Raw genomic sequence first — 23,871 nt, forward strand, 5'->3', positions numbered from 1 at the left:
GCCCTCTATACTGGCTTCCACCTTGTCTATTGCCACCTTCTCCCTGGCTCACTTGGCCTGGCACCGCTGACTGTCTGTCAGTCCTTGGAACCTCCCTGACTTGGGGCATTTGCACTTGCTGTTTCCACAGTTTGGAATGCTCCTCTCCAGCCCTGGCCTGCTCCTTCTTATCCTTTAGGTTTCAGTCTAAATTATACGTCGCTGGGAGCTGACATTATACCTGAGTATTTTCTTCCCTACAACTATATTAAACCCTGTACTGGAGAGTTATTTCTTTTTTTTATGTGCATAATGCTTCCAACTGTTGGTATGTACAAAGTAATTATCAGCTGCTGGGAGCTTTGCTGACCTTATCTAAAGTAACTCCCCACTCCTCTATTCTTTTGTTCTTTTCCATAGCTCATACATATCATCTACTTAATTATTTGTAATAAATAAATACGGGTGCGTAATTCCTGTTTTTGTACTAATGTGTACATTCCATGGGGGCATGGGATGTGTAAGTCTTACTCAGGTTGTCATTTAGTGTAGGGCCTGACCCTTTGTAGATCAGTAAATATGTATTAAATGAATGAATGAAGTGGGGGCACAGGAATGGGCTGCTATTTGGAATGTATAACTCATTTGTTTACTTGTAAACACATTTATTAGACAGTGAGAATGAGAGACCAGCTATAACATTTAGATCCTGAATAGCTTCCTGTGTAATTCACAAGCTAAAGTTGAATGCTTTAATCTCTTCAGTTATTCAGAAATTGAATGTCATAATTCATTATATGGTAAAGGAACCACCAAGAAAATAAAAATTCAAGAATTATGTTTAACTTCCTTTCATATGTTATACGTTCTATCTGCCATATACCAAGCCTGTATCCAGTTAACTCTCATAACTTTGTCTTTTGATTGATTCACATGATTGCCATATACCAAAATCATGTGTATATCTATTGAAATTGATTTCCTGTCATATATAACATTAATTAAAAATATTTTAGCATTTGTATAGAAAGTTATATCTCAAACTTATGATAAATACTTTTTATCCTGTTACAAAGTAAATTGTCTTTTATTATTCTCTAATTTAAAGTATGTTTATTTGAGCTGATTCTTCTATTAAAATGAAGATTCATGTTAATGATGAATAGAATTGAATAATAACTCTTTTATTTATGTGTTGAAATCAATCCCAGAAAGGTATACTCTCCATTTTCCTATATGTCATGTCATTTGAGGAGTGAGTATTCTTTAGTGGAGTTGGAAAAAGGGTTGTATATAGTACTTTGTTTCTCTAATGTAAAGTCAGTGATAACCTGAGAATATTTTTCTTACTATCTTAAATAACCAGAATCGTATTATCCTAGATGGCCTTGTAGTCTATAAAAGTGAATAAAACAATAAAATATACTTTATACCTTGATCATGATTTTGAGGATTCTTGATGGCAAAATATATATATAATATATCACCTTTATTCTTTTAATTCATTAGAACTCACTAAATACCAAGTGGTTCAAAAAATGAATAAAGATATTCTTTTTCCTTATTTCACTTGTAGCTCAACATAATTCCATAACTGATTATTTTTAGTCTTGTTCTTTTCTTGGCAATACTGATACTTTGGAGAAAATTTCATGCAGATGAGTGCAAGTTTATAAATGAATATTTATGGAGGAAGTTTTACTTTAGGTCTATTAGGATATAACAGGAAGGGAAAAGAAGGTATATACTCTCATTTGATGCACTTCACTATTTCCTTAGACTCTGAGAACACAAGGACAACATTCATATGCTATTGCTTGTGATAAGTGCCAAGTACTACTGCTTTTTCTCTCCTCATTATTAAATGCAACTGTTATGACTGATCTCATTTCTTAATATTTGCATGCCTTCTTGATTTTTCCTCCTCTCTCCTGTATTATTTTCTTTCCTCTCCTCTTCTTTCCTTTCCTCTCCCTCTTGCTTTCTTTCTAGCCATTCCTATCCTTCTTCCAAAAACATATAATGAAATGCATTTGATATCAGAAAATATAAGGAAATAAACAAATCAATCAATATAAAAAGAAAAATTGGTGTCAAATAGTAAAATGTGTTTCTGCTTGGGGAAGGGGATGTTGTCCGGTTCTATGGACTAAGAGAGGGGAAGCAGATTAGCCTAGTTCCTTCTTAAATATCTTTATTCTTATTCCAGAGGTACCTAGTTCTACAATGTTGTGGGCTACTGTGGTATGGATCAGGTTTGCCCCACCCTGGTGTCAGCTAAAGATTCAGCTTTTTAAATGCTTGTTTAAGCAACTATAACTCATATGCCAGTTTTCCAGCTTCCAAAATTTTGTTGCTGTTTTGAATATTCTATCTTTGAAGGTTTATTCCTATTTTGAACAGTCTTTAGCTATCATTTTTATATTGCTTATAAGAGGAACAAGGAATAAAGGTATTGTGTTCCAGATCTGTTTTTGATTGGAAGTTCAAGTTTCATTTTCAGCAAATATATGTGAGGTTTCTAGTTACACATGGAAGGAGAGAAAGAAGCACTCTCGAATAATGCAAAATCCCAAGAGTGAGACCACGCCTGTGTGACAATAAAAGTACTTACCCTCATCCATACCTATTAGTTCCCCACCTCCCTCAAGTGTGATTTGAGGTGAGGGTGGGGATAAAAACTAGAGACACCTACATGCGCAGGTGGACACCTAAGCACAAATACTTAGGAGGCATATAGCATTGGTCCACCCATAAAACATTTCCTTTGAAGGATTGTGACATATAACCTGATTTACTAACTTCTTCTATAAAAAAAAGTAAACAAATTTTAAGAGAAGTTTTATGTTTACAGAAAAAAATGAGCAATAAGTACAGAGTTCCACTATTACTTAGCCTCTCCCCTCAAAATAATTGTTTCCCCTATTATTACCATCTTGCATTAGAGTGCTACATTTACTACTCTTGATGAACCAAAAATGATACATCATTAACTAAATTCTGGAGTTCACATTAGGCTTAATTTTTGTGTTGTGCAGTTCTGTCAGTTTCAACACATATATAATATCATGAACGTACCATTACAGAATCATAGAGGAAAGTATCACTGCCCCCAAAATCCTGGGTTCTACCTCTTCTCTGTCTCCCTCTTTCCCCTAAAGCTCCTGACAGCAATTGGTCTTTTATTATTGCTATAGTTTGCCTTTTACAGAGCATCATGTTATTCCATCGTACAGAAATGTAACATTTTCAGACTGACTGCTTTGACTTAGCAATATGCATTGAAGGTTCTTCTGTGTCTTTTCATGGTTCGATATGATAGCTCATTTCTTTTTGTTGCTGAATAACATTTCCTTGTATGGATGTATTCGTCTACTTATCCATTCACTTACTGAAGGACATGTTGGTTGCTTCAAAGTTTTTGCAATTATAAATACAGCTGCTATAAACATTCATGCGAAGGTTTTTGTGTGGATATATAAGTTTTCAACTTATTGGGTAAACACCTAGAGTGTAATTTCTGAGTCATATGGCAAGTCTACATTTAGCTTTGTAAAAAAATGAGCACACTGTTTTCCAAAGTGGCTATGCATTAACATTTTTTATGATTTAGACATAGTCTAGATTGTTTTCTAGAGCAATATTTGTGGTAATCAATAGTAATATGTATTTCACTTATTGTTTACATAAGGTAAAATTCATTGCAAAGGTTTTGTGATTTTAGATTTTTTACTGCTATATTGCTTTATAGTGTTGTCTTGACCCTAACATTGCTAGAAGAGAGATTTTAATTAAAAGATGCTGTATAGCCCTAGCCAGTTTGGCTTAGAGGATGGAGCATCGGCCTGTGGATTGAAGGGTCCCAGGTTCAATTCCGGTCAAGGGCACATGCCTGGGTTGTGGGCTTGATCCCCAGTGTGGGGCATGCAGGAGGCAACCCATCAATGATTCCCTCTCATCATTGATGTTTTTGTGTCTCTCTCTCCCTCTCCATTCCTCTCTGAAATCAATAAAAATATATTTAAAAAATACTGTATAAATTTAAAGTAATCACATTAGATACTTTAATTCCCATGAAGTAAAGGAATTCTTAACACTTTAGAAATAAACATACATAAGTGGAGAACTGTGGACTGTGTTTGAATGATGATGTTTTATTTGCGTGATACTTCTTTTACTCATTCAGTAAACACTCACTGAGCATCTATGGTCTGTAATTTTAAAGAGGCTTCATTAATTACAAACATGTTTGTACCTGAAAGAATGTACCACAGGAAACTGCAGGACATCTCGTGTGCCTCACCCTTATCTATTACTAGAGGCCCGGTGCATGAAATCCGTGCAAGAGTTGCCCTTCCTTCCCCTGGCTGCTAGCACCAGCTTCCCTCTGGCACCCAGGACCCATGCTTCCCTCTGGCACCCGGGACCCGAGTTTTCCTCGCAGCCCCAGCTTCATCCGGAAGGTCGTCTGGTCTAACTAGCATATTATGCTTTTATTATTATAGATTATAATAACAAAAAAAATGCTTTCTCAAATTTTTGAATTTCAGTGGCACTAGCATTGCTAAAAAAGACTGTTTGATTATTTAATGGTGAGTGTATTTTAAATTCAGTTTGTCCTTTATTATACCTTATATCTCACTATAAAATAAATTAGTGGTTTCAGAAATCAGCCAGTGATGGATTAATAAAGTTACAACATTTAGTTAGCTAAGGATATCAGGAATATTATGAGAATAGCTTCAATATGTAAATTAGAAAATTGAAAGATGTCGTTAGTGTGGGATAGAAAGGTAAGTTAATTGTACCACGCTGTATCCCTGCACATGGAAAATACAGTTCTGAATCTCCTGTGCATAAAGACTGATTTTTCTTTTTATCAATAATAGCCAAGAAGATGAAAAAAAGGGAAAACTCATTAACATTGTACCTTTCCTATATTATGTTTAAAATTAATCTACAACTGCTTTTATTTTACTTTCTATGTTTTTGTCTTCATTACTTCAAGCATCTTTCCTTTAGTATTTGCCATTCCTTTGTAATCACTGCATGTCTTCTTCCTACTGCCTTCTTAAATCCTGCTGCATCGCTTTTTTGCCTTTCTTTCTTTAATCTTTTCTCTTCTGTTTAATTTTTAAATCCTTTGCCCTTTATCTTTCTTTCAGTCTTTTTTAGCTGGTCTCCCTTCCTTTGATATCCTCTTAAATGGTATTTCTTCTTAACATTGTATTTCATTGATTTTTTTGTTTTATCTTTTGAGTTTTAAGTTTTCCTTTGTATATAAGGACAACCTATTCTACTTATCTATACTGAATTAAAAAGAGAAGGCACTACTAAATCCTCCATATTAAATGAAAACAAACAACAACAATGTTTAGTCAAACTAATTGTGTGGATACTGAAAGATTTATGACACATTTTCTTCTCTTTTATTTTCTTTTGTTTGGGATTAAAGCCCAAATAATTGATGTGCTGATACAGAGCAAATCCAGTATATTTTCTAATTTGCTAACTTTAAATGTATATAAAATATACTTTTGAGTCAAACATTTGTCATAGTAGATCACAAGTAATTTTGCCTTTTATAAAATGTTTGGGATTAACTGGAGTATATTTATAATGTTATTATGAACACAGATGAAGGGCATAATAAAAAATAAGAGACTATGATGAAATTGTTTTTCTTCCACAATCTTAGCTTATCTGTCCAAATATTCAGTAGATTTGGTTTAATATATGCTAGATTTTTAATATTAATAGCTGTTTATCTTGGAATTTAAGGATGATCTAAAGCAAATACATCAACCAAACTTTACGAAACTAGGTTGGTTCTGGTTTATGGGTCTGTCCTGGGTACTTGAAGAAATAACTGAGACAGCGCTCTAGATAGTCACCTTCACAGAGGGAGAGGAGCAGATAAGTATTATAAGGAAAACCAGAAGTGCATGAAATCTTAGATATATCATTTCTGCTTCCAGCAAGCAAGAGATGTGTTGAGGGACATTCTACAGTTGAAAGAGATCAGGTGACTTGCCTTAGTTCATACAGAGAAAATGGCAGAGTTAGGAATTGAATTCAGATTTACATTATAGATAATTTTCTTCACATTTATCTTATATATTTATTTATACATTCTGCTGATTACAATTCCTTTTTACACTCAAGCTTAATTTTTTAGTTCATTCAATAGATAAAATATAATATTCTCAAACATTTTTTCATTGCTGCTTATGATAGCTTTATATTTATACAAATATATATTAAATTGTTATTTGTATGTTATGAGACACATACTATTTATTATCTACCTCATTAATATTTAGTTCTGTTTTCATTAATTTTATTGAATAAATATTACTGAAGCTTATACTATTCTTAAAGCTAATTGATAGAGTTGTTTTTCCCTCTCAGATGATCATTTTAAAATTCTTATGGGCTTTTTTTGATAATCTTGTGGTATTTGCTGGATTCTTTCTGCCTACGGTTAGAGTAGTTTGCATTTATTTTGCCCAGAAGGAAGGGGCTTTTTAAGTATATGTCAAATAGCCACAGGATTTTAGAGGTGCATATCAAATATATTCAAAATAACAAACTATTTCCTGAGAAACAGTACACTTTAGAAATAATAATAGTATTTAATAGTATATTTTATATTAAGAAAATTTGAAATTACCTTTTCCTAAGTAGTATTTTTAATCCAGCCTTTAAAAGTAGTTGTATTGATATTTATTTATTTATTTATTTATTTATTTATTTAGATAGGAAGGGAGAGAGAAACATTGATGTGCAAGCAAAAACATAAATCGGCTGCCTCCCGCATGCCCCCTACCGGGGATCCAGCCTGCAACAAGGGCATGTGCCCTGACCAGGAATCAAAAGGCAACCCCTGGGTGCACAGGACAATGCCCAAACAACTGAGCCACACTAGCCAGGGCTAGTTTTTGTTATATTGTAAATAAAGGAATGAAATATTCTTCGCTAATTTGCTAATTATAGACCATTAATTCCCTGTTAAAACAAACTGGAGATTTTTTAAAACTTCTTTTTGAAAACATGCCCCACTAAAGATACCTAGGCTGAAAATCTTGGAAATACAGGTTGGTATTCTGTGTATGTGCATGCATGTTTAAAATGAACTCTTGGTGCTCTTAGTGTATTGTGATTTATAGCTTTCATCAATCTATATAATTTACAAAATATGGTTTTGTAAGTCTCAATATCACCTGGGAGCTATTGTTAGACATACAAGTGTTTGGGCCCCATCCCACACCTGTTGAATCTCACATTGTCCTATGTGTGGTCAGCAGCAATCTATGTTTCAATAAATTTTGCAAGAAATTATGATGCAGCCATGTCCAAGTTCCACATATTTATATGACCTTCTTCTTGGATTAATACTATTTTACTTGTGTGTTTTTTTTGTAATAAATGTTCTTAATATAGAGTATTTAAGTGGGCTGTAGTATTCAATAACACCTAAAGTTTGTAGGTCATATACCATTTAGTACTGATCACCATAACAAAATACCATAGAGTAGGTTGCTAGACAACAGAAATATATTGTCATAGTTCTAGAGGCTGGAAGTCCAATATTAGGGTGACAGCATAGGAAGTTCTTGCTGATTTGCCTACTCACTGTATCATTACATAATAGGGGCAGTTGAGGGAGGAAGAAAGGGAGAGAGACAGAGGGAGAAAGGAACTCTGGCATCTGTTCTTATAAGGCCACTAATCCCATCATGAGGGCCCCACCCTATGAAGTCATCTAAACTTAATTACCTCTTAAAGGCTTCATCTCCAAATACCATCACATTGGGGATTAGGGGTTCAATATATAAAATTGGTTGGGGGGCACAATTTAGTCCATAGCAGTCCAATTTCTGGTAAAAAAAAAAAAGAGATGATGCTAAAATAAAAAGACATCTGGAGTCTAGTCCCTAGTCCTAATTTCTCCCCTAAGTAATAGTGCACTTCTTTAATTTTTCTTGCTGTTTGAAATTATATTAAAAATGTAAGCTATAAGTGACATAAGATTGTTGGGAAATTCAAATGTAATGAATTTGTGAAAGATGTATATAGACCACAGCATTGTATAACGGTAATTAAAGATTATTATTATTTTTTTAAAATATATTTTATTGATTTTTTACAGAGAGGAAGGGAGAGAGATAGAGAGTCAGAAACATCGATGAGAGAGAAACATTGATCAGCTGCCTCCTGCACATCTCCCACCGGGGATGTGCCCGCAACCCAGGTACATGCCCTTGACCGGAATCGAACCTGGGACCCTTCAGTCCGCAGGTCGACGCTCTATCCACTGAGCCAAACCGGTTTCAGCTAAAGATTATTATTTTTTTGATCAGTATATTTTGATTATAAGTCAGCTGCCTATAATCAATAGCTAAGCCCATCTAAGTAATGAACCATATGATATCCAAATACTGTACTATTTGGAATAAATAAGTCACTGGCAGTCATGAGGGAGCATTGAATTTGATCATAGAAATTATCCAGACTACTCTATATTCTACCTGATACAGAAACCAACTCTAGAGAAAACCAACCTTAGCTTGAATGTCATCAGTCCCTGTATCGTTCATGGTACTCCATAGTAACAGAACCAGTAGAATGTGTGTGTGTGTGTGTGTGTGTGTGTGTGTGTGTAGACATATTTTAAGGAATTGGGGGCTGGTAATTCTGAAATCTCAGGCCAGGCTCCCATGCTGGAGATCCTTGGAGGATCTGATGTTGAAGCTCAAGTCTGAAGGTAGTTTGGAGGCAGAATTCCCTCTTCTTAGGGAGATGTCTCTCCCTTTTCTTGTAAGGCTTTCAACACACTGAATGCGGCCCATTCACATTCAGGAGGGTAACCTGCTCTACTCAAATGTTAATCCCATCCAAATATCACCTCCATGATGACATCTACACTGGTGTTTGACCAAAGATCTGGGTACCATGCCCTATCAGATTTGACACATAAAATTAACCTTCACGTCATCCTTAATATTTAGGGTCAATTTACATAGAAAATATTATGTAAATCTTCTAATTTTGAAATGATGTGAACACAATACATAATAAATTGATATATATGTAAAGTAATGAATGAATAAATAGAAAAATGTGGGTCAATACCAGGTGCATTACCTTTACTTATTCCTTAAAAAAGGTTCAATTCCCTCTCAACATTGTGGACATTTTAGAAATGGAGCAGCTAACAGAAGTGTGTGTAGAGCACATTGATTCAAAGACATAGTGATGAGTCCTCGCTGATTTGGCTCAGCGGATAGAGCATTGGCCTGTAGACTGAAGGGTCCTGGGTTCCATTTTAGTCAAGGGCACATGCCCGGGTTGGGGGCTTGATTCCCAGTAGGGAGCTTTCAGGAGGCAGCTGATCAATGATTCTCATCATTGATATTTCTAACTCTCCCTCTCCCTTCCTCTCTGAAATCAATAAAAGATATATTTAAAAATCAAATAAACAGACAAAACAAAACAAAAAACCCAAATACATAGTGATGAGTCACAGAGCTCTTGGTTTGGCCTTAGCTGCTATAGTTATCACATCAAGCAAAATCCATAAACTGAAGAAGGGTAGCTACTATATTGAATGTACGAATTGAGATCTAACAAGGATTTTGGCACAGTGCTCTGAGTATAGCAAGATGAAATTGAATAGGATGAAAATAAAATCTTGTCTTAAGTTTTAAAAAGTTGTACAAGTGTGGATGAAGACTTAGAAAATACATCAACTCAAAATACCAGAGAAGGTTATAGGAATTGCTAAAACAGATTGTACATTCAACACAGCTGTTGTCTAATATGGGATAAAAGATAAATATCAAAGATGGCCTTAACTAAGGCAATATAGAGGATATGTCCTTCAAATCATATTCTGTCTTATATTATAACTAATAGGTTGAAATTAATTTTATATATATATTTGTTGTGTTTTTTTTTACTTTGGATTATAAATTTTATTCTCTAGTTAGTCCCATCCTCACAAAATCAGCCCTCAATTAATGTTAGTTCAATTGACTTAAAAGTAAACATCACTAAATAGTTTTGGGAACAAAACTTTCAAGTGATATTCTGTAATGAAAAGCTGATTGATAAGATAGCAGAAGTGTAGTTAGGCAAATGATTTATTAAGGGAGAGGTTTCTGCCAGAGTATGACCTGAAGAATCCAGATCAATTTATAACTACAATTTTTCTTAAAACCATTTCTGCGTGTTTTGGTCCTGACACAGATATAATATTTGAACTCGAGTAATTTATTCATTCATTCCGAGCCTCCTATATTGTCCATTGTAGGGGTTATGATTGGCGAACACATTGCACTGAGAGGTCTGGGATTTTCATATGGTGAATAGAGGGACCGGAAACATTGTCAAATGAACACAATATTTATTAAATCTTGATCTTTTGCAGAAGTGACATTTATAGATCTCACACAACTTCTGTAAAACAATCAGATGTGGAACTATTTAGCTAATAGTAGTATTGATTGGCGTGTCATTTCTATTTGCTGGTACAGAGTAGGAATTTCAAAGTTGATGTTATTTGACCAAGAACTGTGAAGCAATGTTATATTTTAGCTCCACATTCCTTTCACTTTACTTAAATTATCTAATTTAAAGGTTATGTATCTTATATTTTTCTTTTAATTTGTTCTTTTAATTTTTTAAAATTTGTTTGTTTTAACATTTCTTCCCGAAATGCTTTCACTTTATCCTTCTATTTATACATTCTCCTGCTCCCATATTTGGAGGCAGACCATGATGCAAGCTCAGCCATCCTGCTCAGAGTCCTTTTCTGCATCACTTTCCCTTTGCTCATTCCCCACATTCACTCACCTCAACTCCAGTTCCCTGTCCAGTTGTTCTCAGGGGTAAGAGAGCAGAACAGATAGAAGACTGAGCTGACTCCCACCCTCTCATCCCAACTGCAAGAAAGCAAGCTTGGGTAGAAAGGATGCAGATTCCAGTGAGAGATGGGGGCCTGTTTCCAAGGCACGGGGGCCATCTTCTCAACATGCCACTGGTTGGTTTCGTTTGGGTCATGTGCTGCCCTGGACCTGGAATTTGCTGTGCCTCCAACTGACTGAGGAGGAGAGGAATGTGAGGGCGCTACGGGGGGTCCACAGACAGCTTGGAGGCCAGCAGCTGCCACATTGATAAGGAATGCCTGGGGCTTTGCAGGATGCTGAGCTGGTTCTGTAACACTGTGTCATAAGTGCCTTCCCCAAACAGCACAACATATAGCACACAGCCTAGGGACCAGACACTAGTCTGCTCATCGATAACACAGTGCTCTGCATGGAGAAGAGCTCTGGCCCTGGAGGAGATGGTGCATCGCTGGGCTGCCTAGTCCTGTAGGGCCAGAGCCTGGCGGGAGCCCTCCACATGGCATGGGTGCATGCTTGATTTATAGAACCCAAGTGCATTAAAAATGGTGGCCCCTCATCTGCAAGCAAGATGCTGGTGTGCTGTAGGTCCCTGAGGGTTTGCCCCTAAGCATGAATGACCTCAAGGCCTCTGCAGTTACCCAGCAGCAGCTGAAGGATTTGATCTTCAGTCAAGAAGTTGCTTTTGTGTTTCAGCCTTTCTATCTCCTTACATAGTGTACCTCCCTAGAAGAGGGGTACTAGCGGCCAGGCCTCCTGTGTAATGCCCTGCTCCCTCAGACAGTAATCCACAAGGAAAACGATGTTGGGGTGATGGAAGAAGCCACGCATGTCTACTTCTCATTGGGCCTCCTCCCCAGTCCTGCCCTCCTCCAGTTTCTGGATGAAGAGGTAGCACTTAGTGTCAATGAAGACAGTTCCCCGAGGATAGACACACAGTGTGTGGCCCATAAAGTCTCAGTCATCCTTCTCCAGGCCAGTCAGAAGCTGCCAAGGGTCTGCCCAGTTTGAGTTGGCTCTTCCCGCTCATGTGCTAGGGGCCCAGCGGCTCATGCTGCCTTGGCCTAGAGGTTAATTTGGTCTTTTAAATCATTGTGTTTCTCGACCATACTACTTAAAATGTGTTTTCCAATTACTGATCATTTCAAAGAAGTGTCCTTCATAAGTAATAGGTAACCTCATTGAAGAAATTTTAAATGAAACATACAAACTTTGAATTTATAATTTTACTGATGTATTATTTCTTAATTAGTTACACCTTACCTAGTTTATAAAATAATTTTAGTTCTTTTCTGCTGCATATATACTGTCTAGGGATTTACTTTTATTAAAGGCATTTCTGGACCATATGCCTAATAATACAGTTCTAGAGTCACTGTAAAGGTTGCAAACATATTAAGTTTCAGTTTAATAAAAGATGACCTGAATACTATATCCAGCACTCACCTTCTATAGTTAAGCAATAGCTGAAAATTCCATAAGGAGCAAGAATATGGAAATAGGGCAATTAACTTGTTATAAATATGAAACTGTACTTGAGAGTACTCCAAAGCAGTCAGATATTTGGGCCCAAATGCCTTGTCAGTTCTGAGTCAAAGAATTTCAAGGAATTTAGTTACAATCAAACTTTTAAAGAAAGGGAACATCTTCCCTGAGAACTGTTCTATTTTTCTATCCATCTATCTATCTTTATTATCTATCTATCTATCTATCTATCTATCTATCTATCATCTATCATCTATCTATCTCATTTTTCAAACATCTCCCATTTTGAGCAATTCAGTTTTCAGCCAAGTTGTTCACAGGAAAAATGTCTCCGTTGTCAAACCAAGCTTTGGTTTTTGATCTGACAACACCTTCATGCTGATATCTCCGCATGACAAAAAGCATCTTTCAGGCAACAAACAAAGGAGAGAATGCTTCTGTTGCTTGTGAAATCAACGATTAGCACAATTTTAAAACATAAAGAGGCCATCAAGAGTGCTAATGTTGCTAAGGGTGTGAAAGAAACAATGATCACAGGCAATTGAAGAGGGAGGAAAACTGTTGTTGATTTTGATAAATGGAAAGCAGTTAGCCAGTGACAGCATTTAGGACAGTGGTTCTCAACCTTCCTAATGCCGCGACCCTTTAAGACAGTTCCTCATGTTCTGGTGACCCCCAACCATAAAATTATTTTCGTTGCTATTTCATAACTGTAATTTTTCTACTGTTATGAATCGTAATGTAAATATCTGATATGCAGGATGTATTTTCATTGTAACAAATTGAACATAATAAAAGCATAGTGATTAATCACAGAAACAATATGTAATTATATATTCAATATGTGTTTTCTGATGGTCTTAGGCGACCCCTGTGAAAGGGTCGTTCGACCCCCAAAGGGGTCATGACCCACAGATTGAGAACCGCTGATTTAGGAGACAGTGATATAGGAACAAGCAATGATACCGAATGCCAACCTGAAAGACACCCTTGGACCCAGTGCTTATAGTGATTCCTTTAAGGTCAGTAGGGGGTGGTTTTAGGTAAAGAAGTGTTTATTTATAGATCAAACAGTACATTACACATGTACTGTATATAGGAAAGGTTAAAACAGGTGATCATTTGGAGGTCTGGAAAGGATTAATTCAATTTACATTATTTCTAATGGGAAAAAATGATTTGGTTTTTGAACAAATCACTTTTTGAACAGCCTTCCAGAATGAATTAAGTCTGAGAACCAAAGTCCCACCGTATTTTTTTGTTTCCTTCTTTCCTCTGCTTCCCTCCCCTTCATCTCTCTCCTTCTCTCTCTCCTTCTCTCTCTCTTTCTCTCTCAAAAGTATTTATTTAGTTCCTTATTCATGCAAGACACTGGGCTAACATTTGCAGCATGTAGCACAGGGTTCTAAGACCTGAATTCAAAAATACCATTACCTGTTTCACATCTATTAAATCAGCCAAATAATTTTTCGAGACAGTTTATCACATCTGCACATACTACATCTGATTTTAACATTTCTTTATATTTTATTTGTCACCTTTTATTATCCCTTAATTTTTTTTTAAGTTAAGACTTTATTTTTTGTATCAGTTTTAAGTTCACTCTAAAACTGAGGACAAGGGACAGAGATTTTCCGCATACTTCTTGCCCCAACACATGCATAGCCTCTACCGTCATCCTCTCCCACCAGAGTTACAATAAATTATAACACTTGTTCAAATTGATGAACCTACATTGGTAAGGTTATAATCACCCAAAGTTCATAGCTTACATTAAGGTGTGCTTTTGATGCTGTACATCCTATGGGTTGGAATAGATATATAAAGACATGTACAATATCTATCATTGTGGTATTATGCAGAGTAATTTCAGTGCCCTAAAAATCCTCTGTAATCATGCCATCATAGCGTTTTATATACCTCTGTTACTGACACTGTGCTGTATTGTAAATAGTTCCTTAAATGTTCATGTTAAAAACAATTCAGAGTATATAAAGACAATTTAAACTTTAAAAAATTACTTCTTTCCATCCCTCAATCTCATTCCCCAGTGTATCTGTTGTCTGCAACTTATTAACTACATGGTGTAGGGTAAGTTGTTTATTGTCTCTAAACCTCATTTCCTCTCCCTCCCTTTTTAACATGGGATAATATCTCATAAAACTGCTGTGAGAATTGAAAAATAAGCACTTTACTCCTCATGGTAATCCGATTTTTACCAATTTACTTCTTTTCAACTTGGTTTTCAGATACACTCCATTATTCTGGAAATTTGTGTACATGAAAGCACAGGGATAAAGAATCTTCCTTTTTGTTCATTTCCTTGAGTGCTATTCCAGGCTTCACGTGACACGTTAGAAATAGAATTATTCAGTCACGTTCTCTACCCTGAAGGAACTTAGTCATATATTACTTATTGCCTGGCACTTTCAAAACAGAGTGAAAATTATTTTATAACAAAGTGAATATATGGAGACATATTTCCAAAATTCAGGAAAAATTGTGATTTTTAAATATCTGAGTCCTCTCTTTGCTCTATTTTGATCTTCATAACTCACACTGAGGATCCTACAGTACCTTATTTTTGCTCTGTAAGTCTTGCAATAGCCTTGGGCAAAAGGCAATAACATTCTGATCTGGGATTTAACTCCGGAGAAAAGATCCTTTCAGTAATTTCTTTTGCAAACACAACCAACAGTAAACTCTAAGTTATTTAAGATGTAGAGACTTTGAGGATTATTTAGGGACTTTGCTACATCTGACTTAACTCCCTCATGCTGCTTTCCTTTGGCCATTTCACGATGCGTTATAAGCTATACGAAACAGGAAAAGGGTAAAATTCAGATTACTTAGCTACTGGCAAGCAGTCTTGGAAAATTGTTTGATAGGCACGAAGATTCTGTGTGATGGGTTGAATGGGATACATTTTCTACCACCCAAATTAATAAAAAATTTATTATGTGCTATTCTTGTGTACATCAAACTGTTTCATAAATTATACCCCTTAACACAGAGAGAGCAACCCTTGTTTGGAAAAATAAAATTACATACAAAAATTTTGAATGTATGTTCTGATCAGAGGAAATAATGCTCTGGACTAATAGAAACATGGTGCTTCACTGAATTGTTACTATTGACTAGTATAGGGTAAGATGATGTGTTTCAATTATAATGGTCCATATTAATTAATCCTATGGCAAGTAATGGTTTGTCTTCTTATCTAGCAATAAAATATACTTAGAAAGCTTGTCAACTTTGGTCCTGGGTTTTCAAGTGATTAATGGTACAATTTATTTAATCATGAATTATATTTTTCCTATTGCTTATTTACTAATGCAGCATACAAATGTCTACAAATAAAAGATTTATTTAAAATACATGTAATATTAATGGACTATAGTAAAAAATGTCATAATTTGTAAACTATCAATGCATTGTTAAGGATTTTTAAAAATGGTATATTATCATTTCAAGTTTATTAATATTTATAGATTGGCCATCGCTAGACTGAGGACCATGTACTATTATTAAATTGGCATCATACATTGAGTTTCCTGTGAAGTAGGTTATGAGATTGAGGTTAGCTACAGTACCATGATAAGGGAGTGCTCAGGAATCAAAACTTTTGGGAAGGAAAGGAGAGAAGCAGAACTGGGAGGAGGGAGGTAGTGTCCATGAAGCCATCATGCGTCTCCTGGGGGCCTCTGGAGGTGGATGGCCTTTCAGGTTGTCCCTCATTCAGGCAACGGCTGGCCTTTATGCCCCTGCACTGATCATGGGATGAAGGCTGATCCAGGAAGTCTTTCTTCGGCTTAGGCAATAGCTGGGGAAATAATTCCTTCCTCTGGGCGACACATCACATGGCTTCCTACACTGAGAATAGGTTAGAGCCCGAGTGCTTGACACAGTTACGTAAGAAGACTCTCCCTGCCCTGGTCTAATCCACCCATCTCTCTAGGACTACAATTTGAGCCAATTGACCCTGTTGCCCTCTTCCAATTCATACTTTGTATGACCAACAAAGCAAGCTTTTTAAAAATGTAAATCAGTAGGGGGGTGAGGGCATGTGCAGGGGGTGGGTACAGGCCTGGGAGAGGTCAATGGGGAAAAGGAAGACATATGTAATACTTTAAACAATAAAGAATTTTTTTTAAAAAGTAAATCAGTGAGTGTCACTGCTCTGCCTAAATTATTCCAATGTCTTCCAGTTGAAGGCAGGATAAAATCCAAAGTAATTAACTGTGGCTTCTAGGCTCGGTCTGATCTAACTCTTATCTATTTCTGCAACATTATCTTGTGCCACTTTAACCCTCCTCACACATTATGTTTGTTACAAACTGGCCCTTTGATCTCAAACATGCCAAGTTGTCCTTTAGTTGAGGGCATTTGTACTCCGTTTCCTCTGGCAGGCAGTCAGGCCTCTTCATTTTTCATGTGATTGTTGCCTTATTCTTTAGATCAAGTCCCCACGGGGCGAGACCTTCGCTGAATACCTTGTTTACTGTAGACCTCAAATAGTTTTTCTCTGTCACGTCATTATAGTTTTCTTCCTGATCCTCCTTACAAGCTGTAATTATCTTGTTTGTGCCTCTATTTTCTGTCTTCCTCTGCTGGAATGAGACTCCTTGAGTTACTTTCCCACTCGAAACCCCTTTTTGTGATATGCCCTTGATACATTTTATTACTTGCTACTGAATGAAGGCCCTGACCTATCCTACATGATTCACCTGTTTTGACTTATTTTTCTAATTACTGATTTTTTTAGGTAGAATTCACAAACCATTGAGTTAACATCTTAAAGTGTACAATTCAGTATTATTTTACTGTTTTCACACACTATCAAATCATAGAACATTTTCATCATCTCAGAAAGAAAAACAAACACCTTATACAATTTGAAGGCTCTTATACCGTCCCCTCTGCCCAGCTCTTGGAAATCACCTTTCTACTTTTTGTTTCTATGGCTTTCCCTACTCTGTACATCTCATATACAGCATCATACACTATGTAACTTTTATATCTAGTTTGTTGTTGTTGTTTTTTTTACTTAGTATAATGTTTTCAAAGTTCATCCAGGTTATAGCATGCATCAGTATGTCTTTACTTTTTAGGGCTATCATGCCACTGTATAGATAAGCCACATTTGTATATCCATTTAGTAATTCATGGATTTTTGGATTATTTCCACTTTTGAGCTATTTAAATAATGCTGCAGTGAGCACTCATGTTTTTATTTGGACATATGTTTTCAATTCTCTGACTTAACACCTTGTATTCATACAGTAACACCATATGTAAATTTCCAGGAACTGACAAACTGTTTGCCAAGGGGGACACACCATTTTACGATCCCACCAGAAATGTAGGAGGATTTCACTAGTATAGTCTGTCTTTTTAATTTTAGCCACCTTAGCAGGTATGAAGTAGTATTTCATTGTGTTTAAATTTTGTATTTCCCTAATGACCAATGATGTTGGCATCTCTTACTGTGCTAACTGACCATTTCTTCTCAGAAGAAATATCTTCTCAAAAGTCTTGGTCATTTAAAAAAATGTGTTATATGTATTTTTATTGTTGAGTTGTAAGAATTCTTTATATGTTCTGGGTACTAGTCTCATCAGATATAATTTGCAATTATTTTCTCCATTTCTGTGGGTTATCTTTTTAGTTTCTTTACGATGTCCCTTGAAGCACACAATTTAAAATTTGTACTAAATCCAGTGTATTTATTTCTTATGTCATGTGTTTTTTATGCCAAATCTAATAAATCATTGCATAATTGGAGGTCACAAAAGATGAATGTGTTCTTCTAAGAGTTTTATAGTTTTAGCTCCTACATTTAGATATATGATTCAATTTGATTTAATTTTTACCTATCTTGTGAGAGAGGGAAAGAATATTCCAGATATGATATCTAAAGTACTGTTTCTCCAGATGGTACTTAGTTGAACATTTTCAGTTATCTGTGTGACTTGTTTTATTTTATTCTTTCATGCATAAAAATGGGATCTACCTGGGAAAGGAGATGGAATAAAAACAAATAAAAATAATGTAATTTTAGCAAAATTAACCAAAGAGTATCATGCACTGAATACATTAATTTTAAAAGACTAACCTTTGTTTTTCTGGCAGAATTGTAAAATGCTTATGTGATATTTCAGTTGCATATATTGGATGGCGTCATCCATTAAAGTTGACCAACTTTCTCTTTTCCTTGGCCTATATACAGATAATTATATTACAATGCGGTGTAATTCTTACTAAAGTGTACAAGAGAGGGCAACATAGGCAGGAGAGTTATTTTATGTTATTATATTATGTTTTAGTTTATAACTAAAGGATTTCAAGTTAAATCAAGTTAACATGAGCTAAGTGTTTATTATAGTGAGGCTTTGTGCTGTAAATGGAGATGAAAGGAACAGTAACATTATTCTTTTCTCTAGAATGCTTATAATCATCACAGGTTAGGCCACTTTTGATGCTTTAGGGGGCATTGAATATGAAAAATGACAATATAATAATATTTAAGATTTCAAGCATTTTTTTTTCCTGGGTGGAGCAGCAATAAAGTTGGATCTCGAAAGGCAGGCAGGATTTTATACATGAGTATTAGTTATTGGATGGGGATGGGTACAATGTGTAGAGTGGAAAATGTGAACAAAGCAGCATTTTTGAATCACTTGTGGGAGAAATATCAAGTGGTATGTTGGTTCTGGAGAATAAGATACTTGAAGAAGAGTGGAAAAAGAGGTAATCATAATGTGGAAGACCTTACATGTGAGTGAATATAAAATCAGTAGGCTTTTCTGCTCACCTAATTGGGTATCATGATTCATGCAGAAAAAAATGGATAAGACATAGTTCTTGGCCCTTCCAAGAGTTGAGACTGAAATAACATATTATAATACAAGTTTCTCCATGAAAGTGCTCTGAAATAAGTATAAACAAAATGCTCTAGGAGTCAGAATGATGAACTATTAGGAAAGGTGGTAACATGTGAACTGGGTTCTGACAGATGAATAAAGTGTGAACCACTCTAAAGGCTGGCAAAATCACGAGATGCAGCCCTAACCGGTTTGGCTCAGTGGATAGAGCTTCAGCCTGTGGACTGAAAGGGCCCAGGTTCGATTCTGGTCAAGGGCATGTACCTTGGTTGTGGGCACATCCCCAGTAGGGGGTGTGCGGGAGGCAGGTGATCGATGTTTCCCTCTCATCGATGTTTCTAACTCTCTATCCCTCTCCCCTTCTCTCTGTAAAAAAAGTCAATAAAAAATATTTTAAAAAATCACTAGATGCATGTTGAGCAGATGCTGAAATATGAAGGGTGTGATGTGTCTGGGCTATAAGATTTGTGGCAGGGAGAGGGGAGGGAGGGGAGGCTGGAATCACTGGTTGGAGCCTGAGGACTAGTGAGTATGGAATTGAGGAACTGAATGGAGTTTGGAGCCAGACATCTACATTCAAATTCCATCTCTGCCATTTATTACTTTTTATTCTCTGGTAAATTTCTTAACTTCTAATTTGTATAATGGGAATAATAGTATCAATTTAGCAGTATTGTTGTGGCTGAAAATTAATACATAAACACATGGCATAAAATCCTCCCAGTAACAAATGTGAGTCAGTAATACTATATTCCTAAGATTGCTATAAGAACTAAATGGAGTAAAAGAAAGCAAGTTTGACACTGTTTGACACAAAGCCCTCATGCTCAAATAATGCTATTTTTTAAAAAAGCTTTAAAAACTGTTCAATGCAGTGATACACCATGGCTTTTATAAGATATAATTTTCATAATTTAGGAATATTTTTATCAACATCTGTGTGAAGATTAGTCTTTAAATGTTTTAACTTGTGTTGATTCTAGGTCCCTCTCCAAGTAAGGCCTCTTCTCAGTTTAGGTCCTGATGACCTGATAGTGGGTTTTATTACAATCTGTATGATTTGCTTGCACACCTTTACTACATATATCACAATTAATTCTTATTTTATCTCTTTTTCTCTATCCCCAGTGCTTCAGAAAGTGCTAGGCTCATAAGAACTGGTTGAAATGATTTTAAGCCTAGAAAGAATTAGCATGAATATTTAGTCTTAGTGTATTATAAAGGTGCTACTATTTCTACCTTTATGTTTAAAAGTCTACTGTAATTGTGTTATAGTACCCTCTACTCTCTGGAAGTGGCATGACATCTCATAGCATCTCACAACAATAGTAGAAATATATTCAATATTCACTTTAATTGAAACAGCCCTAAGGTTAATGGACTCATGTCATTTGTTGAATGTCTATCATATTGAATGCCTATTTTAAAAAAAAAAAAAAAACATGTATATTTTTATTGATTTCAGAGAGGAAGGGAGAGGGAGATAGAAACATCAAAGGTGAGAGAGAATCATTGATTGGCAGCCTCCTGCATGCCCCATACATGGGGATTGAGCCCTAACCCAAAATTAAATTTACTAGAGTTATATCCTATATAATGAAAGGATAATATGCAAATTGACCCTAACGATGAAATGACCTGGAATGACCAGTCTCTATGATGCACACTGACTACCAGGGGGCATATGCTTAGCAGGAGCTGCCCCCTGGTGCTCAGTGGGCTTCCACAGGGGGAGTTCCGCTCAGCCACAAGCTGGGCTGATGGCTGCAAGCGCAGCGGCGGTGGCAGCACTAAAGATGTCTGACTGCTGCTTAGGCCCGCTCCCTATGGGACATGCCCCAAAGGCTCCCTGGAGTGAGCCTAAGCTGGCAGGTGGACATCCCCTGAGGGCTCCTGGGATGCCAGAGGGATGTCTGACTGCCAGCTTAGTCCTGATCCCCTGGGGAGCGGGCCTAAACTGGCAGGTGGACATCACCCGAGGGTTCCAGGACTGCGAGAGGGCACAGGCCTAGCTGAGTGCATGCATTTTCATGCACTGGGCCTTTAGTTGGTTAATAAAATAATATGGGTTTCAAGTGTACAATTCTATGATACATCATCTGTGCATTTTGTGCCCACCACCTAAAGTCAAGTCTTTTTCTTGTCACCGTATATTTGACCCCATTTACCCTTACTACATTCTCACCCCCTTTCTCACTGGTAATCACCATTCTGTTGCCTCTGTCTATGCTTTTTTGTTGGTTTGTTTTGATTGTTTCATTTGTTGCTTTCAGTTTTATATCTCACATGAGTGAAATCACATGATTCTTGACTTTTCCTGTCTGACTTATTTCACTTAGCATGATATTCTCAAGATCCATCCTTGTCACAAATGGTATTATTTCATATTTTCTTATGGCTGAGTAGTATTCTATTGTATATATATATACCACATCTTCTTTATCCAATCATTTATCAAAGGACACTTCAGTTTTTTCCATGAGTTGGCCACTATGAATAATGCTGCAATGAACATAGGGCTGAATATATCTTTCTGAATAAATGTTTGGGTAGTTGTGGAGAAGATGGTTTACTGGATCATATGGTAAATCTGTTCTTAATTTGTTGAGAAACTTCCTTACTGTTTTCCATGGTAGCTGTATCAGTTCCATGGTAGCTTCACCAGCAGTGAATGAGGGTTTCTTTATAGCACTTATTACTTGTCTTGTTGAGAATAGCCATTCTAACAGATATGAGGTGTGATATGATTATAGTTTTGATTTGCATTTCCCTAATAGCTAGTGAAGTTGAGCATCTTTTCATATACCTATTTGCCATTTGTATGTCTTCTTGGGAGAAGTGTCCAGGTCCTCTGCCTCTTTATTCCTTCCTTCCTTTCTCTCTTTCTCTCTTTCTCTTTCTTTCTTTCTTTTTTTCAAATGATGAAAACTGTTTTTACCTTATTCATCTTGATGCTCTGTTGTCAGGTACATACACATTATTGGTTATGTCTTTTTGAAGACTCCATCCATAATTATTATGCAACTATAGGCCCAGTGCATGAAATGCATGCCCTGGTGGGGGGGTGTCCCTCAGCCCAGGCTGCACCCTCTCCAATCTGGGACCACTCAGGGGATACCTGTGGGATCGTGCCTAAACCCTCAGTCAGATATCCCTCTCACAATCCGGGACTGCTGCATCCAAACCACTGCCTGATTGCCTGATTGCCCCTAACCGTTTCTGCCTGCCTGCCTGTTCACTCCCTAACCACTCCCCTGCCAGCCTGATTGACGCCTAACTGCTCCCCTGCCAGCCTGATCACGCCCAACTGCTCTCCTCTGCTGATCTGGTCGCTCCTAACTGCCCTCCCCTGCCAGCCTGGTCTCCCCCAACTGCCCTCCCCTGCTGGCCATCTTGTGGCAGCCATCTTGTGCCCACATAGGGGCGGCAATCTTGTGCGAGGGCGTGATGGTCAATTTGCATATTACTGCTTTATTATATAGGATGTCCCTATTTATCTCTGATAATATTCCTGGCTGTCGAGTCTGTTTTATCTGAAATTAATATAGTTACTCTAGCTTTTTTAAAAATCCTGATCTGAGGATATGTTTTTTTTTTTTTAATTCATTATTGTTTAAAGTATAACATATGTCTCCTTTTCCCCCCATTGACCTCTCCCTGGTCATTCTCACCACCCCAGCACATGCCCTCATCCCCATACTGTCTGTGTCCATGGGTTATGTTTATATGCATGCATACAAGTCCTTTGATTGATCTCTCACCTCCCCTCCCTCACCTTCCCTCTGAGTTTGGATGGTCTGTTCGATACTTCTATGTCTCTGGATCCACTTTGGCTCATCAATTTATTTTGTTCATTATATTCTACAAATGAGTGAGACCATGTGATATTTATCTTTCTCCAACCGGCTTATTTCACTTAGCATAATGCTCTCCAGGTCCATCCATGCTGTTGCAAATGGTAAGAGTTCCTTCTTTTTTACAGCCATGTAATATTCCATTATATAAATGTACTACAGCTTTTTTATCCACTTAGGCTGTTTCCAAATCTTAGCTATTGTAAATTGTGCTGCAATGAACATAGGGGTTCATATATCCTTTCTGATTGGTGTTTCTGGTTTCTTGGGATATATTCCTAGAAGTGGAATTACTGGGTCATATGGGAGTTCACTTTTAATTTTTTAGGAAACTCCATACTGTTTTCCACCGTGGCTGCACCAGTCTGCATTCCCACTAGCAGTGCACGAGGGTTCCTTTTCTTTTCCACATCATTGCCAGCGCTTGTCGTTTGTTGATTTATTGATGATAGCCATTCTGACAGGTGTGAGATGGTACCTTATTGTTGTTTTGATTTGTATCTCTCAGATGATTAGTGACTTTGAGCATGTTTTCATATGTCTGCCCATTTCCTAATGGGATTGGTTTTTTGTTGTTGAGTTGCATGAGTTATTTATATGTTTTGGATATTAACCCCTTCTCAGAGCTGTTGTTTGCAAGTATCTTCTCCCATTTGGTTGGTTGCCTTTTTGTTTTATTGATGGTTTCTTTTATGTGTGAACAATTTTTAATTTGATATAGTCCCATTCATTTTTTATTTTACTTCCCTTGACCAGATGCCT

General features: G+C 36.6%; 1 protein-coding gene and 1 pseudogene across 1 annotated transcript in view; one reads left to right on the forward strand and one right to left on the reverse strand.

Moving 5' to 3' along the window:
* The window catches only part of LOC139016742 (uncharacterized), a 110,773-nt pseudogene extending 98,936 nt beyond the window's left edge, over nt 1-11,837 (reverse strand).
* FOXP2 (forkhead box P2) overlaps nt 1-23,871 on the forward strand; it is a 698,448-nt gene that overhangs the window by 152,336 nt on the left and 522,241 nt on the right. The window lies entirely within an intron of this gene.

The sequence above is a fragment of the Myotis yumanensis genome, unplaced genomic scaffold, assembly GCF_028538775.1.
Source record: "Myotis yumanensis isolate MYYU_CA2020_CCGP unplaced genomic scaffold, mMyoYum1.0.hap1 SCAF_9, whole genome shotgun sequence".
Lineage (NCBI taxonomy): Eukaryota > Metazoa > Chordata > Mammalia > Chiroptera > Vespertilionidae > Myotis > Myotis yumanensis.